This window comes from Amblyomma mixtum, chromosome 3, assembly GCF_055824585.1.
Source record: "Amblyomma mixtum isolate Tamu chromosome 3, ASM5582458v1, whole genome shotgun sequence".
NCBI lineage: Eukaryota > Metazoa > Arthropoda > Arachnida > Ixodida > Ixodidae > Amblyomma > Amblyomma mixtum.
Window position 1 is genome coordinate 39075340 of NC_143014.1, and position 17239 is coordinate 39092578.

Genomic DNA, 17239 nt, shown 5'->3' on the forward strand with positions numbered 1-17239 from the left:
GTTTAATCGAGGGGCGGCTTCGGTTCGCTCCTCTGGATCCGCTGGTAGTAAAAGTTAACCACCACCACCCTGACATCGCACAGCACCTGGGCATCGAGCATTTCGCTTCCATCGAAATGCGACCGCCGCGGCCGAGATCGAACCCGCGTGTTTAGGGTGAGCAGTCGAGCACCACGACCACTGAGCCACCGCTGAGGCTCACTGTACCCATTTAGCACCGGGAAAAGGCAATAGGCCTAACTCAATGAAACGTCTAGCACGAGCGGTGTATGCTCGTCGTTTTCCTCTTCGTGTTTCTTTCACATCTGTCGTCTTTCTGTGACGCTAAAGGAAGCAATGGGTGTCAATGAGGTTAAAAAAGGAAAGCGAACAAAAACGACGAGGATGGGATTCGAACCCACGCGGGCAGAGCCCAATGGATTAGCAGTCCATCGCCTTAACCACTCGGCCACCTCGTCACACGTTTGATCAATTTTTCTGATGCAAGTAAAGAACACGGCTTTACAGATAAAGATTTTTATCGATGTTTATTTTGTGTACATCGGCATCGAGATGTACAACTCGGTACAGATCAGCGATCCTCGAGGAGGATTCATTTTTGACACTCCCTTATCCCGGGGCTTGTTATTTACGACAGCATGAAATCTTAGCACGGCTTTCAGACGCTGGCGCGTCTCAGACGCGTGGTTGTCAGACCGTCAAGGCTCCGTCGCAGAGGCGTTGCCTTGGCGCGGACGGCTTGCAGGAGGTACTACGCCGATGTATGTACTACGGCAGTGGAGACAGTGCTGCCACCGGACGGCGCCGTCGGACGGCACTGTAGACACTGCATTGTAAGATATTTGCAACTACTGCTTCGCTCTGCCGATCATCGCGTCACTTCGTTCGTTGCACCCGGCCGGTGGATGCCGAAACCGAGAACGGTAGCGAGCCGTGTGACAACGGCGAAACGTGATTCGCGAACAGAAACGACGAGGATGGGATTTGAATCCACGCGGGCTGAGCCCAGTGGATTAGCAGTCCATCGCCTTAACCACTCGGCCACCTCGTTTTTCTTTATTTATTGCCTGGCTTTGGCGCATAACATTTAACCAAAAAACACACAAACGTTATGTACAGTCGTGAGCAAAAGTGGAGAGATCGGCGCTTCGGCGGCGGGAGCAGTTGCGGGGCCGCCCCACGGCGCTGCTATCTCGCCGCGCTCGCTCGCTGCGAGAGTGCCTCGAGTGACGACAAACTTCCCCCTCGCTCTCGCGCGGGTGTCAGTCGTGATAAACACCAGCGCGAGAGCGAGGGGGAAGTTTGTCGTCACTCGAGGCACTCTCGCAGCGAGCGAGCACGGCGAGATAGCAGCGCCGTGGGGCGGCCCCGCAACTGCTCCCGCCGCCGAAGCGCCGATCTCTCCACTTTTGCTCACGACTGTACATACGACACTGTCGTGGTCAGTCAGCGCGAGTCTGGCTTCGTCAGATTAAAATTCCTGTAACATACGCAACGTCTCTAGTCTTGAAATCCACTCGGGAGGCTCCGCGGCGTCTTTCTGGATGGCAAGAAACTACTCCATTCTTTCCCGAAAGTAAATTCGTGCAGGTCGTGTATCTGTATCACAACGATAGCCTGCCATTCTTGAGCGCCATATGCAGTGGAAGCCCAAGAGCATTATGAGATCAAATGGTACAACATCCTCATTATCAGTGCTTAAATAACGAATTCCCTACGCGTCAAGGGGTAGTTCTTTTGTAACATATCCCAAAAATAAACTCCTCCCCAGCAATGAAAAAAACATGGTCTATTGTTTCGGGCTGTTTACAAATTGAGCAGTTCGTTCCCCACGATAAAAATAAATCCTGTCCCTCTAAAAACAGTTTAGCTGGTAGCGTCCTAGTGTGTAATTTTTTTTAAAAAAAAGGTCTTTACTTCTGGTGGCACCTGCATTTTCTACACCCTTTTTAAAACATCACTTCCCGGGCCCCCACTGTACAAGGCCCTGTACATGGGCTCTGGGAAAACAGTATCACAAAGGTCACGGTACAACTCTTTCCTTTTAGTTTTGTAGAAATAATTGCTGGAAAAACGTGCAGAAATGAACCTAACACTAGCTACAATTGCTTTGTAGTAACCAAAAATTCCACCTGAGAGCTCTTCTTTGGATACAACAAACTCCGGTAGCAATCGCCGCAGCCTCAATTGGCACTCGGTGAAAAAGAACGGGTCTGTTACGGCACAAAAAAAAAAACTGTTCACCAGCTGCCTTAAAAAGAGGTGCCCTAGTCCCAGCTCCCCGTCTTTTACCCGCCAGAACAGGTTCGTTCTGCTGCAACGTTCCCATTCGCTGTGTATGGAAATAATATAAAACAACAGTATTACTGGTTTTAGGTTACAAGCAGCTGAAGTTTAGCTGCTAGCTTATGCAGATGACGTTGCAGTTTCCTTTGAGTTTAGCTGCTAGCTTATGCAGATGACGTTGCAGTTTTCCCTGTTGATGAGGGTAGCATAAGTGAGGCTGCCGGGTGCGTACGCGAGTTCAGCCAAGTCACCGGTAGAGGGGTTAATTGGTCTAAGTGCCTTGAACTCTGGCATGGATGGTGACCATCCCACCCTGGCCATTTCGCCAACGTACCGAGGGCGACGACCCCGGGCAAGTATTCACGCGTTCCGCTCGATGCTTATCGCGAAAACGAGGAGTATTGGAAAGAGCAAACTAAAGACGCAAGTGACAGAGCTGGGAAATGGAAAGGCACCAACCTCTCAATTTTCGCCAGGGCTACAGTCCACAACCTTTTTTTTATTAGCATCTCGGGTATGTAATGCAGGTTCTGCATTGCTCTCGTGCGAACATTCAGAAGCTACACAGGATTTTTGCCACCTTCATATGCACTCAGCCACCTCGTCACACATTTCTTCAATTTTCCATTGTGCAAGTAAAGCATGCGGGCTGCAAGATAAAGAGTGTTTATCGATGTTTCTGTTGTGTACATTGCGAACTCGCAGCTTTTTCTGACAGTGCGCTCTGCCCCATACTGATTTCTTTGTTTCAGGCAAGTTTAACATCCTTCATATTGAAAATAGGGCGCTTCTTACAGCAACTGATGAAAACAGCAAATTATATTTCTCACAAAAGTGAATGTAGTAGCATATCCTCCACCATTTCACTGCATACAGATTTTGCAACCAACACTATACTGTACTAAACTACCACCACCGCCGCCAGCGACAGCCAGGCTCCTCCACCGTCGGCACTCTATTCAGCGCCACCAGCGGGCAGTTTCGCGTAACGAGTGGAATGGCTCCCCACAGGAACACGTGTAAACAGCTGTTTCCAAAGAAGTTTTATAACTTCACAGTCCACATATAATGTCTTTCTTTCGTAATAAAAAAAAACGCCCAGCGCGCCCTAGAACAGACATTGAAAGGCTCAAAATTCATTTCAAAGGCAGTGTATCTTTAAAACGCCGAGATGCGTGCGCATGTGTCTCCCTCGGATGGGTGTACCGGGCGTGAGTTCGACCCAGAGAAACACGCTCGAACACTCTGAACATCCTATACGACTCTACACAGAAAGGAATTCTCAAACGACATGATAAGGGAACGCCAGCTAGCTGCGCAATGCAGACGACGGCGCCGACGATACCCCCGGGCAGCCTCGGGCGACCGCTAGGTTTACGGGCCGGTCAATGGTCTGACACGCTTCATTAAAGGTGGAAACTTGGTTTGGTTTATGGGGTTTAACGTCCAAGAACTACTCAGGCTATGAGGGACGCCGTAGTGAAGGGCTCTGGAAATTTCGACCACTTGGGGTTTCTTAATGTGCACTGACATCGCATAACACACGGACCTCTAGAACTTGTAATAATAATTGGTTATTGAGGGTAGGAAAAGGCGCAGTATCTGTCTCACATCTCGGTGGACACCTGAACCGCACCGTATGGGTAGGGAGGAAGGTGGGAGCGAAAAAAATTCGCTGTGGCTTAGCTTGGTTAAGCCCGGTAATTGCGAAAGCAATATCCGTACCTACGCCATGGTACAGCTGGTAGTGTAGCTGGTGGTGGTGCTTGTGGTTAGACCTGTAATGATGCATCGGTTATACAATCCAATCCAATCCATTCGAATGCAATCCAATCCAATATAATCCAATTCAATACACTCCAATCCATTCCATTCCAATCCAATCAATTCCAATCCAATCCACTCCTATCCAATCCAATGTAATCTACTCTAATATAATGTAATCTAACGTAATCTAATCTAATCCAATACAATCCGATCTGATCTAATCCAATCTAATACAATATAATGCAATCAAGGTCAAATGAAGGTCAATGGTGGTCACGGCTGCGGCACGATGGTGGTCAACGCCGCGGCACGGCAAAGGCATGAAAGTGCAAGTAGTATTGCTTTCGCAATAAGAGGTAAGAGAGAAAGAGGTGCCGTAGTGGAGGTGTCCGGAATAATTTCGACCAACTGGGGATCTTTAACGTGCACTGACATCGCACAGCAGACAGGAGCCTTTTAGCGTTACGCCTCCATCGAAACGCGCCGGCCGCGGTCCGGCTCGACCCCGAGTACTCCGCCTCGGTAGACGAGCGCCTTAACCACTGAGCCACCGCGGCGGAACCAATCTAAAACTTCGCCTCCATCGAAATTCGACCACCGCGGCTGGGATCGAACTCGAGCCTTTCGGGTCAGCAGCCGAGCGCCATAGCCACTGAGGCTCACTGTACCCATTTAGCACCGGGGAAAGGAGAGAGGCGTGACTCCTTAGAACGACCAGCACAAGCGGTGTATGTTCGTCGTTCTGCTCTTCGTGTTTCTTACACATATGTCGTCTTTCTGTGGCGCTAAAGGAAGCCGTGGGTGCCATTGAGGTTAAAAAGAAAAGCGAACAAAAACGACGAGGATGGGATTCGAACCCACGCGGGCAGAGCCCAATGGATTAGCAGTCCATTAACCACTCGGCCACCTCGTCTTTCTTTTGTCTTTATTTTCGAGATTGACATGAAAACAATAACAACACTTCAGCTACACTTGAGCTGATACGGGTGAAGTTAAAATTTCTTAAGTTTCGCTAGATCATCTAGTAGTGTTACCCACTGGGGTGGGTCACGCTGCGCCCGGTAACATTCCCGCAGATGAACAGCACTTTCAACAAAGTTCTCACGTGTACTACGAGTGTTTATATCCGCATGCCTTACTTGCATTCGCGTTTTCCACAAGCTGTGGAGGCCAAGAAGCATTAATAAGTCATAGGGTACCTCTTTGCGATCAACTGGTAGAAATCTGATACCATAAGGGTGCAGTGGTAGTTCTTTCTTGATGGTTCTCTGCAGGACATCCCAGAAAAGTATGGCGTCCCAGCAGTCTAGGAAAACATGTTCAATTGTCTCCGGCTGCTTACATAATAGGCAATTTGTTGACCATGGGACAAAGATTCCATTTTCATGGAGCCAGGTTTTAACGGGTAGTGTATTAGACTGCAATTTGAAAAAGAATGTTTTCACTGTCGGCCGGACCGGCATCTTTTTCACCCGTTTTAAAATATCCTGCCCTGGGCCTCCACAGTAAGGTGCACGATACAAAGGTGGCGGCAGCATAATATCAACCAGATCCTTATACAGCTTCTTTTTGGGAACGTTATACAGGTATTCTAGTGAAAAACGCACTTCCAACAACCTGAAGGAAAGGACAACCTCACGCAAATATCCGTTTACAGCACCACACATGTTTTCACACGATGACACTGTGATTCCGGGGAGCAGCCTTTTTCCTTCGTGATCACTCGGCCACTCGTCACACATTTCGTCAATTTTACAGGTGCAAGTAAAGCACGCGGGCTTACAGATAAATATTTTTATCGATGTTTATTTTGTGTACATTGCGAACTCCCAGCTTTTTCTGACAGTGCGCTCTGCCTGACACTGATTTCTTTGTTTCAGGCAAGTTTAACATCCTTCATATTGAATATAGGGCGCTTCTTACAGTAACTGATGAAAAGAGCAAATTATACTTCTCACAGAAGTGAATGAGGTAGCATATCCTCCGCCATTTCATCGCATACAGATTTTGCCACCAGTGCTATACTGTACTAAAATACAACCAGTACTATAGGCACCGTAGCAGCGTCACCGCCACCGCCAGCGACCGTCAGGCTCCTCCACCGTCGGCACACCATTAAGCGCCACCAGCGGCCAGTTTTGCGTCCCGAGAGGAATGGCTCCCCACAAGAACACATACATGTAAACAACTGTTTTCAAAGCAGTTTTATGACTTCACAGTCCATCTATAGTGTCTTTCTTTCGTAATAAAAAAAACACCCAGCGCCCCCTAGAATAGACATTCAAAGGCTCAAAACTCATTTCAAAGGCAGTGTATCCTTAAAACGCCGAGATGCGTGCGCATGTGTGACCCTCGGTTGTGTTTACCGGGCGCGATTTCGACCCATAGAAACACGCTCGAACAAAACCTGAACATCCTACAAAACTGTACATGGAAAGGAATTCTCAAACAACATGATAAGCGAACGCCAGCTAGCTGCGCAATGCAGATGACGGCGCAGACGATACCCACGGGCAGCCTCCGGCGACCGGTAGGGTTACGGGCCGGTCAGTGGTCTGACATTGATTGATTGATTGATTGATTGATTGATTGATTGATTGATTGATTGATTGATTGATTGATTGATTGATTGATTGATTGATTGATTGATTGATTGAAAACATCTTTATTTGCTCAATATTCTTAGAGCATGTGGGTGGGCCGCCTAGTCCGGTAGTCCACTGGCTGCTGCTGCTGCGCTGGCCCTCCCCACCAGCCAGTGCTGATGGTCAGGATCATCGCTAAGCAGAATAGCCTCCCACTGCTCCTCTGAGGTGTTTGGAATGGAGTCAACTAAGGGAATAAGTTGGCATGCCCACACCATATGGTGGAGGTTGGCTACCTCTCCACAGTGTGGGCACTGAGGAGAGTATAGGGTAGGGTACCACTGGTGCAACTTAGCTGGCGTTGGGTATGTGTTGGCTTGTAGTCTCCTAAGGGTGTTCTCTTCTAACTTACTGAGGGATTTATGTGCTGTTGGGTACTCCTTTCTGGCTGTTCTGTATGGCGCGAGTTTGTCAGCATGCACTGCTAAACCTATTAGGTCGCGGAACCCTTATGACAGGTTTCATTCAAGGTAGAAACCTGGTTTGGTTTATGGGGGTTTAACGTCCAAGAACTACTCAGGCTATGAGGGACGCCGTAGTGAAACCTGGGATCGAGTTGCATCCTCTCGCTGAGTCCAACGTCCAAAAGGCGTACTATGAGGCGGTCACGAATGAGCTCATCCTTGAGTTCGCCGTATTCGCACATCTCGGCAAGTTTGTGTAAGTCTGCAATGAACGCCTCGGCCGACTCACTGCTCTGCTGAACCAGACGGTTGAACATTGCCCTCTCGTAAATTATGTCATGCAGAGCATGAAATGCTCGTCAAACTTGCTTTTAACAGTAGCAGAGTTCGCCATTTGAGCGCCTGTCAACTTCAGTGACGCTCAAATATCTTCAGCTTCCTTCCCCATCGCGTACAAGAAGGTGTTTACTTGCGTTGTTTCGTCACGGAGGTGCAGCGAAGATACGAGTTGGTAGCGTTCCCACCTTTCAATCCAGCGTTTCCAATTCTCTGGGTCGCGGAAGTCCAGCTTTTCGGGAAGCTCGATGGCGAAGGGATTGAAGAAGTTCCCGCCATTTCCATGCTGCGCTGCGGCGGCCCTTTGTGTGGTGTCTTCTCTCTCGTCAGGCATGCTGAAGGCTTATTGATGCGTGGTCGCTCACCACTCGGTCGTCTTCCGTGTTCACTTCACCGTTGACGCACCGCTGCCACCATGTCGTGTTACCGAGGGAATGACGACCCTTGTTAACAGCACACACACATTTATTCCACTGCCGTAGCTCCAACCATGGTGCCGGCCACCGGGCGACTGCCCGCGCTCGTTTCCCGCACTCCGTGGGTTCACCCCAGTCCCCACACTAAAGCCCCTCGATAATTTGAAAGTAGCAGGTTTCATTCAAGGTAGAAACTTGGTTTGGTTTATGGGGGTTTAACGTCCAAGAACTACTCAGGCTATGAGGGACGCGGTAGTGAAGGGCTCTGGAAATTTCGACCACCTGGGGTTCCTTAACGTGCACTGACATCGCATAATACACGGACCTCTATAACTTGTAATAATAATTGGTTATTGAGGGTAGGAAAAGGCGCAGTATCTGTATCACTTCTCGGTGGACACCTGAACCGCGCCGTATGGGTAGGGAGGAAGGTGGGAGCGAAAGAGGAAAGAGAGAACGAGGTGCCGTAGTGGAGGTGTCCGGAATAATTTCGACCACCTGGGGATCTTTAACGTGCACTGACATCGCACAGCAGACGGGCGCCTTTTAGCGTTACGCCTCCATCGAAACGCGGCCGCGGCGGTCGGGCTCGAACCCGGGTACTCCGGCTCGGTAGACGAGCGCCTTAACTACAGAGCCAACGCGGCGGGACCCATCTAGAACTTCACCGTCATCGCAATTCCACCGCCGCGGCTGGGATCGAACTCGCGCATTTCCGGTCAGCAGCCGAGAGCCATAGCCACTAGGGCTCCCAGTACCCGTTGGCACCGGGGAAAGGCGAGAGGCGTGAAACGACCAGCACGAGTGGTGTATGTTCGTAGTTCTGCTTCGTGTTTCTGTCACATCTGTCGTCTTTCTGTGGCGCTAAAGGAAGCCTTGGGTGCCAATGAGGTTTTAAAAAAATGCGACCAAAAACGACGAGGATGGGATTCGAACCCACGCGGGCAGAGCCCAAAGGATTAGCAGTCCATCGCCTTAACCACTCGGCCACCTCGCCTTATTTTTTTGTCTTTATTCGTCACACATATGTTCTATTTTTCAGGTGCAAGTAAAGCATGCGGGCTTACAGATAAAGATTTTTATCGATGTTTATTTTGTGTACATTGCGGACTCGCAGCTTTTTCTGACAGTGCGCTCTGCCTGACACTGACTTCTTTGTTTCAGGCAAGTTTAACGTCCTTCATGTTGAAAATAGGGCGCTTCTTACAGCAACTGATGAAAACAGCAAATTATATTTCTCACAAAAGTGAGTGCGGTAGCATGTCCTCCGCCATTTCATTGCATATATATTTTGCCAGCAGTACTATACTGTACTAAAATATAACCAGTACTATAGGCATCGTAGCACGGCCGCCGCCACCGCTAGCGACCGCCAGGCGCCTCCACCATCGGCGCTCCATTCAGCGTTTCCAGCGGCCAGTTTTGCGTCCCGAGTGAAACAGCTCCCCCCCCCCCTTCCAGGAACACGTGTAAACTGTGTTCTAAGCAGTTTTATGACTTCACAGACCATATATAATGTCTTTCTTTCGGAATCAAAAAAACACACCCACCGCCCTCTGGAACAGACATTGAAAGGCTCAAAATTCATTTCAAAGTCAGTGTATCTTTAAAACGCCGAGATGCGTGCGAATGTGTCACCCTCGAGTGGGTGTACCGGGCGTGAGTTCGACCCATAGAAACACACTCGAACAAACTCTGAACATCCTATACAACTCTACACAGAAAGGAATTCTCAAACGACATGATAAGGGAACGCCAGCTAGCTGCGCAATGCAGACGACGGCGCCGACGATACCCCCGGGCAGCCTCGGGCGACCGCTAGGGTTACGGGCCGGTCAATGGTCTGACAGGCTTCATTAAAGGTGGAAACTTGGTTTGGTTTATGTGGTTTAAATTCCTAAAATGACCCAGGCTATGAGGGACGACGTAGTGAAGGGCTCCGGAAATTTCGGCCCCCTGAGGTTCCTTAACGTGCACTGACATCGCACAATACACGGGCCTCTACAACTTATAATAATAATTGGTTATTGACGAAAGGAAATGGCGCAGTATATGTCTCACATCTCGGTGGACGCCTCAACCACGCAGTAATTGTAGGGAGGAAGGTAGCAATGAAAGAGGAAAGAGAGAACGAGGTGCCGTAGTGGAGGTGTCTGGAATAATTTCGACCACCTGAGGATCTTTAACGTGCACTGACATCGCACAGCACACGGGCCACTAGAACTCATAATAAGAATTGGATATTAAGGAAAGGAAAGGGCGCAGTATCTGTCTCACGTCTCGGTGGACACCTGAACCGCGCCGTAAGGGTAGGGAGGAAAGGGGGATCGAAAGAGGAAAGAGAGAACGAGGTGCCGTAGTGGAGCTGTCCGGAATAATTTCGACTACCTGGGGATCTTTAACGTGCACTGCCATCGTACAGCACACGGGCGCCTTTTAGCGTTACGCCTCCATCGAAACGCGGCCGCCGCGGTCGGGCTCGAACCCGGGTACTCCTGCTCGGTAGACGAGCGCCTTAACTACAGAGCCACCGCGGCGGGACCAATCTTGAACTTCGCCGCCATCGCAATTCCACCGCCGCGGCTGGGATCGAACTGGCGTCTTTCGGGTCAGCAGCCGAGCGTCATAGCCACTGAGGCTCACTGTACCCATTTAGCACCGGGGAAAGGAGAGAGGCGTGAAACGACCAGCACGAGTGGTGTATGTTCGTAGTTCTGCTCTTTGTGTTTCTGTCACATCTGTCGTCTTTCTGTGGCGCTAATGAGGTTTTAAAAAAAAATGCGACCAAAACCGACGAGGATGGGATTCGAACCCACGCGGGCAGAGCCCAATGGATTAGCAGTCCATCGCCTTAACCACTCGGCCACCTCGTCATACGTTCCTCTGATTCTTGAAGCGAAAAGCTTCACTAGGCTCGTCAACACCGCGCTTCGCGTGAGCCACCACTCGGCGCCGCCGCGGCGCGAGCTCCGTCGCCACTTTTCCTCCTCGCCACCGATTTACCCCTCGCCGCTGCCACGCGGTCGCCGCCGCCGTCCCAAGAGGAGAAGGTTCTTCCGCAAGGCGTTGCGAGAACCCGTGAGCGGCGGCGTCGGCCATAAAAGAGGCTGCGCGCTACGTCGCGCGCTTCGTCGCCACTTCACCTACTCGCCACCATTTTACCCTTCGCCGCCGCCGTCCCAAGAGGAGAAGAGATTTTAATAGCCTTGTATAACGATTTTACAAGCTTTGTATATATATACCTAAGACAACACGTTTTGGAAAAGCTTGAAAGCTATACTTAAATTTTAACCATATGTATGAAACGAGCATCTCCACGAAACTTTTCGCTTCGAGATATCCAGGCTTAAAAGCTAAGCCTCAGCCAAACTTTTTTCAGGTGTAAGTATAGCATTTGGGCTTCCTTATAAAGATTTTTATCGATGTTCCTTTTGTGTACATTGCGAACTCACAGCTTTTTCTGACAGTGCGCTCTGCCTGTCACTGATTTCTTTGTTTCAGGCAAGTTTAACATCCTTAATGTTGAAAATAGGGCGCTTTTACAGCTATTGATGAAGACAGCAAATTATAGTTCTCACACAAGTGAGTGTGGTAGCATATCCTCCGCCATTTCATTGCATAGAGATTTTGCCACCAGTACTATACTGTACTAGAATCACCGCCACTGCCGGGCACCGTCAGGCGCCTCCACTGTCGGCACTCCATTCAGCGCCACCAGCAGCCAGTTTTGCGTCCCGAGAGGAATGGCTCCACACAAGAACACATATATTTAAACAACTGTTTTCAAAGCAGTTTTATGACTTGACAGTTCATCTATACTGTCTTTCTTTCGTAATAAAAAAAACACCCAGCGCCCCCTAGAATAGACATTCAAAGGCTCAAAACTCATTTCAAAGGCAGTGTATCCTTAAAACGCCGAGATGCGTGCGCATGTGTGACCCTCGGTTGTGTTTACCGGGCGCGATTTCGACCCATAGAAACACGCTCGAACAAAACCTGAACATCCTAGAAAACTGTACATGGAAAGGAATTCTCAAGCGACATGATAAGCGACCGCCAGCTAGCTGCGCAATGCAGACGACGGCGCAGACGATACCACGGGCAGCCTGCGGCGACCGCTAGGGTTACGGGCCGGTCAGTGATCTGACATTGATTGATTGATTTATTGATTGATTGATTGATTTAAAACATCTTTATTTGCTCAATATTCTTAGAACATGTGTGTGGGCCGCCTAGTCCGGTAGTCCACTGGCTGCTGCTGCTGAGCTGGCCCTCCCCACCAGCCAGTGCTGATGGTCAGGATCATCGCTGAGCAGAATAGCCTCCCACTGCTCCTCTGAGGTGTTTGGAATGGAGTCAACTAAGGGAATAAGTTGGCATGCCCACACCATATGGTGGAGGTTGGCTACCTCTCCACAGTGTGGGCACTGAGGAGAGTATAGGGTAGGGTACCACTGGTGCAACTTAGCTGGCGTTGGGTATGTGTTGGTTTGTAGTCTCCTAAGGGTGTTCTCTTCTAACTTACTGAGGGATTTATGTGGTGTTGGGTACTCCTTTCTGGCTGTTCTGTAAGGCGCGAGTTTGTCAGCATGCACTGCTAAACCTATTAGGTCGCGGCACCCTTATGGCAGGTTTCATTCAAGGTAGACACTTGTTTTGGTTTATGGGGGTTTAACGTCCAAGAACTACTCAGCCTATGAGGGACGCGGTAGTGAAGGGCTCTGGAAATTTCGATCACCTGGGGTTCCTTAACGTGCACTGACATCGCATAATACACGGACCTCTAGAACTTGTAATAATAATTGGTTATTGAGGGTAGGAAAAGGCGCAGTATCTGTATCACTTCTCGGTGGACACCTGGACCGCGACGTATGGGTAGGGAGGAAGGTGGGAGCGAAAGAGGAAAGAGAGAACGAGGTGCCGTAGTGGAGGTGTCCGGAATAATTTCGACCACCTGGGGATCTTTAACGTGCACTGACATCGCACAGCAGACGGGCGCCTTTTAGCGTTACGCCTCCATCGAAACGCGGCCGCGGCGGTCGGGCTCGAACCCGGGTACTCCGGCTCGGTAGACGAGCGCCTTAACTACAGAGCCAACGCCGCGGGACCAATCTAGAACTTCACCGTCATCGCAATTCCACCGCCGCGGCTGGGATCGAACTCGCGCATTTCCGGTCAGCAGCCGAGAGCCATAGCCACTGGGGCTCCCAGTGCCCGTTGAGCACCGGGGAAAGGCGAGAGGCGTGAAACGACCAGCGCGAGTGGTGTATGTTCGTAGTTCTGCTTCGTGTTTCTGTCACATCTGTCGTCTTTCTGTGGCGCTAAAGGAAGCCTTGGGTGCCAATGAGGTTTAAAAAAAAAATGCGACCAAAAACGACGAGGATGGGATTCGAACCCACGCGGGCAGAGCCCAATGGATTAGCAGTCCATCGCCTTAACCACTCGGCCACCTCGCCTTATTTTTTTGTCTTTATTCGTCACACATATGTTCTATTTTTCAGGTGCAAGTAAAGCATGCGGGCTTACAGATAAAGATTTTTATCGATGTTTATTTTGTGTACATTGCGGACTCGCAGCTTTTTCTGACAGTGCGCTCTGCCTGACACTGACTTCTTTGTTTCAGGCAAGTTTAACGTCCTTCATGTTGAAAATAGGGCGCTTCTTACAGCAACTGATGAAAACAGCAAATTATATTTCTCACAAAAGTGAGTGCGGTAGCATGTCCTCCGCCATTTCATTGCATATATTTTTTTCCAGCAGTACTATACTGTACTAAAATATAACCAGTACTATAGGCATCCTAGCACGGCCGCCGCCATCGCCAGCGACTGCCAGGCGCCTCCACCATCGGCACTCCATTCAGCGCCTCCAGCGGCCAGTTTTGCGTCCCGAGTAAAACAGCTCCCCCCCCCCAGGAACCCATGTAAACTGTGTTCTAAGCAGTTTTATGACTTCACAGTCCAAATATAATGTCTTATTACTTAATTACTTTCGGAATCAAAAAAACACACCCACCGCTCTCTAGAACAGATATTGAAAGGCTCAAAATTCATTTCAAAGGCAGTGTATCTTTAAAACGCCGAGATGCGTGCGAATGTGTCACCCTTGACTGGGTGTACCGGGCGTGAGTTCGACCCATAGAAACACACTCGAACAAACTCTGAACATCCTATACAACTCTACACAGAAAGGAATTCTCAAACGACATGATAAGGGAACGCCAGCTAGCTGCGCAATGCAGACGACGGCGCCGACGATACCCCCGGGCAGCCTCGGGAGACCGCTAGGGTTACGGGCCGGTCAGTGGTCTGACAGGCTTCATTAAAGGTGGAAACTTGGATTGGTTTATGTGGTTTAACGTCCTAAAATGACTCAGGCTGTGAGGGACGCCGTAGTGAAGGGCTGCGGAAATTTCGGCCACATGAGGTTCCTTAACGTGCACTGACATCGCACTATACACGGGCCTCTAGACCTTATAATAATAATTGGTTATTGACGAAAGGAAATGGCGCAGTATATGTCTCACATCTCGGTGGACGCCTCAACCACGCCGTAATTGTAGGGAGGAAGGTAGGAATGAAAGAGGAAAGAGAGAACGAGGTGCCGTAATGGAGGTGTCTGGAATAATTTCGACCACCTGAGGATCTTTAACGTGCACTGACATCGCACAGCACACGGGCCACTAGAACTCATAATAAGAATTGGAAATTTGGGAAAAGGAAATGGCGCGGTATCTCATTTCATTTCATTTTATTACCTTAAAGACCCGCGAGGGGTATTACATAAGGGGTGGGTACATATATTTTGGTGAGCAAGTGTTAAAACAAAGAAACATGACTGGTAACATTATTAGCAAAGTTGGATGAGCACATGATGGCTGCGATTTTGTTGGGTAGGTCGTTCCAGTCTGCTGCAGTACGGGAAAAAAATGATGCGGCAAAGGTGGTAGTACGGGCACGAGGTCTGGAAACTTGAAAAGGATGACGAGTGCGATGAGATATGCGGGCTGGAGGGACGATGTAGGGTGCGTGGCCTAGTGAATTATGGAAAAATTTATGGAACAAGCAAAGGCTGGCAATGCGGCGACGAAGCGATAAGGGCAATAAGTCGGATTCAGCTTTCAACGCTGATACACTGATGTTGTAAGAATACGATGAATGGATGAATCTGGCTGCTCTCTTTTGGACTGATTCGAGTGTATTTATAAGGTAAGCTTGGTGCGGGTCCCAAATGGGTGAAGGATATTCTAATTTTGGTCTAACAAGAGATTTGTATGCTAATAACTTTACATGTTTAGGGGCTAGGCGGAGATGACGTCTTAAAAATCCAAGTGTTTTATTAGCAGATGAAATTATGTTCGTAACGTGTGTGCTCCAGGACAAGTCGCTACACAAGGTAATGCCTAAATACTTGTACGATAAAACCGGGTGTACAGGGACATCTCGGTGGACACCTGAACCGCGCCGTAAGGGTAGGGAGGAAAGGGGGAGCGAAAGAGGAAAGAGAGAACGTGGTGCCGTAGTGGAAGTGTCCGGAATAATTTCGACTACCTGGGGATCTTTAACGTGCACTGCCATCGCACAGCACACGGGCGCCTTTTAGCGTTACGCCTCCATCGAAACGCGGCCACCGCGGTCGGGCTCGAACCCGGGTACTCCTGCTCGGTAGACGAGCGCCTTAACTACAGAGCCACCGCGGCGGGACCAATCTTGAACTTCGCCGCCATCGCAATTCCACCGCCGCGGCCGGGATCGAACTGGCGTCTTTCGGGTCAGCAGGCGAGCGTCATAGCCACTGAGGCTCACTGTACCCATTTAGCACCGGGGAAAGGAGAGAGGCGTGAAACGACCAGCACGAGTGGTGTATGTTCGTAGTTCTGCTCTTTGTGTTTCTGTCACATCTGTCGTCTTTCTGTGGCGCTAATGAGGTTTAAAAAAAAATGCGACCAAAACCGACGAGGATGGGATTCGAACCCACGCGGGCAGAGCCCAATGGATTAGCAGTCCATCGCCTTAACCACTCGGCCACCTCTTTTTTTTTTTTTTTTTTTTTTCTTTATTGCCGTCCACTCGGCCACCTCGTCATACGTTCCTCAGATTCTTGAAGCGAAAAGCTTCACTAGGCTCGTCAACACCGCGCTTCGCGTGAGCCGCCTGTCGAAGACGATGGAGCTCCATATGACACCATTTTTCTACTTGGCTTGCATGCAGTGTGGCGTAGTGCCATGGCATATCGCCCTTGTGATCCTGGAGCCAGATCTGTGTATCAATATTTTGTTGAGAGTGTCCTGAAAATTTACGATGTGTTAAAAGACCGAGGTTTTGACGAAGAAATTGTATCCCTTTTCCAGAATCTATCCCAACTGAAGAAGTTGGAATGGTCGCTGGAAGCGAGGAGTGCTGTAGCCATGTAAATAGCCATGTAAATAGTCACATATGTTGTAATGCACTGTATTCCCACGCCTTTGAAGGCAATAAAGGAAAAAAAAACCCTTCGGCGCCGCCGCGGCGCGAGCTCCGTCGCCACTTTTCCTCCTCGCCACCGATTTACCCCTCGCCGCTGCCACGCGGTCGCCGCCGCCGTCCCAAGAGGAGAAGGTTCTTTCGCAATGCGTTGCGAGAACCCGTGAGCGGCAGCGTCGGCCATAAAAGAGGCTGCGCGCTACGTCGCGCGCTTCGTCGCCACTTCACCTACTCGCCACCATTTTACCCTTCGCCGCCGCCGTCCCAAGAGGAGAAGAGATTTTAATAGCCTTGTATAACGATTTTACAAGCTTTGTATATATATACCTAAGACAACACGTTTTGGAAAAGCTTGAAAGCTATACTTAAATTGTAACCATATGTATGAAACGAGCACCTCCACGAAGCTTTTCGCTTCGAGATATCCAGACTTAAAAGCTAAGCCTTAGCCAAACTTTTTTCAGGTGCAGGTATAGCATTTGGGCTTCCTTATAAAGATTTTTATCGATGTTCCTTTTGTGTACATTGCGAACTCACAGCTTTTTCTGACAGTGCGCTCTGCCTGACACTGATTTCTTTGTTTCAGGCAAGTTTAACATCGTTAATGTTGAAAATAGGGCGCTTTTACAGCTATTGATGAAGACAGCAAATTATAGTTCTCACACAAGTGAGTGTGGTAGCATATCCTCCGCTATTTCATTGCATAGAGATTTTGCCACCAGTACTATACTGTACTAGAATCACCGCCACTGCCGGGCACCGCCAGGCGCCTCCACTGTCGGCACTCCATTCAGCGCCACCAGCGGCCAGTTTTGCGTCCCGAGAGGAATGGCTCCCCACAAGAACACATACATGTAAACAACTGTTTTCAAAGCAGTTTTATGACTTCACAATCCACCTAAAATGTCTTACCTTCGTAAAAA

The 17239-nt window shown here is 49.4% G+C and overlaps 6 non-coding genes across 6 annotated transcripts; all 6 read right to left on the reverse strand.

Moving 5' to 3' along the window:
* Nucleotides 1–376: 376 nt before the first annotated feature.
* TRNAS-GCU (transfer RNA serine (anticodon GCU)) lies at nucleotides 377–458 on the reverse strand. Its single transcript has one exon. It is a non-coding gene; the product is annotated as a tRNA-Ser (tRNA).
* A 511-nt stretch (nucleotides 459–969) lies between these two features.
* Nucleotides 970–1051, reverse strand: TRNAS-GCU (transfer RNA serine (anticodon GCU)). Its single transcript has one exon. It is a non-coding gene; the product is annotated as a tRNA-Ser (tRNA).
* A 7718-nt stretch (nucleotides 1052–8769) lies between these two features.
* On the reverse strand, nucleotides 8770–8851 carry TRNAS-GCU (transfer RNA serine (anticodon GCU)). Its single transcript has one exon. It is a non-coding gene; the product is annotated as a tRNA-Ser (tRNA).
* Nucleotides 8852–10645: 1794 nt separating this feature from the next.
* On the reverse strand, nucleotides 10646–10727 carry TRNAS-GCU (transfer RNA serine (anticodon GCU)). The gene has a single exon. It is a non-coding gene; the product is annotated as a tRNA-Ser (tRNA).
* A 2501-nt stretch (nucleotides 10728–13228) lies between these two features.
* Nucleotides 13229–13310, reverse strand: TRNAS-GCU (transfer RNA serine (anticodon GCU)). The gene has a single exon. It is a non-coding gene; the product is annotated as a tRNA-Ser (tRNA).
* Nucleotides 13311–15806: 2496 nt separating this feature from the next.
* TRNAS-GCU (transfer RNA serine (anticodon GCU)) lies at nucleotides 15807–15888 on the reverse strand. Its single transcript has one exon. It is a non-coding gene; the product is annotated as a tRNA-Ser (tRNA).
* Between the last annotated feature and the right edge of the window lie 1351 nt (nucleotides 15889–17239).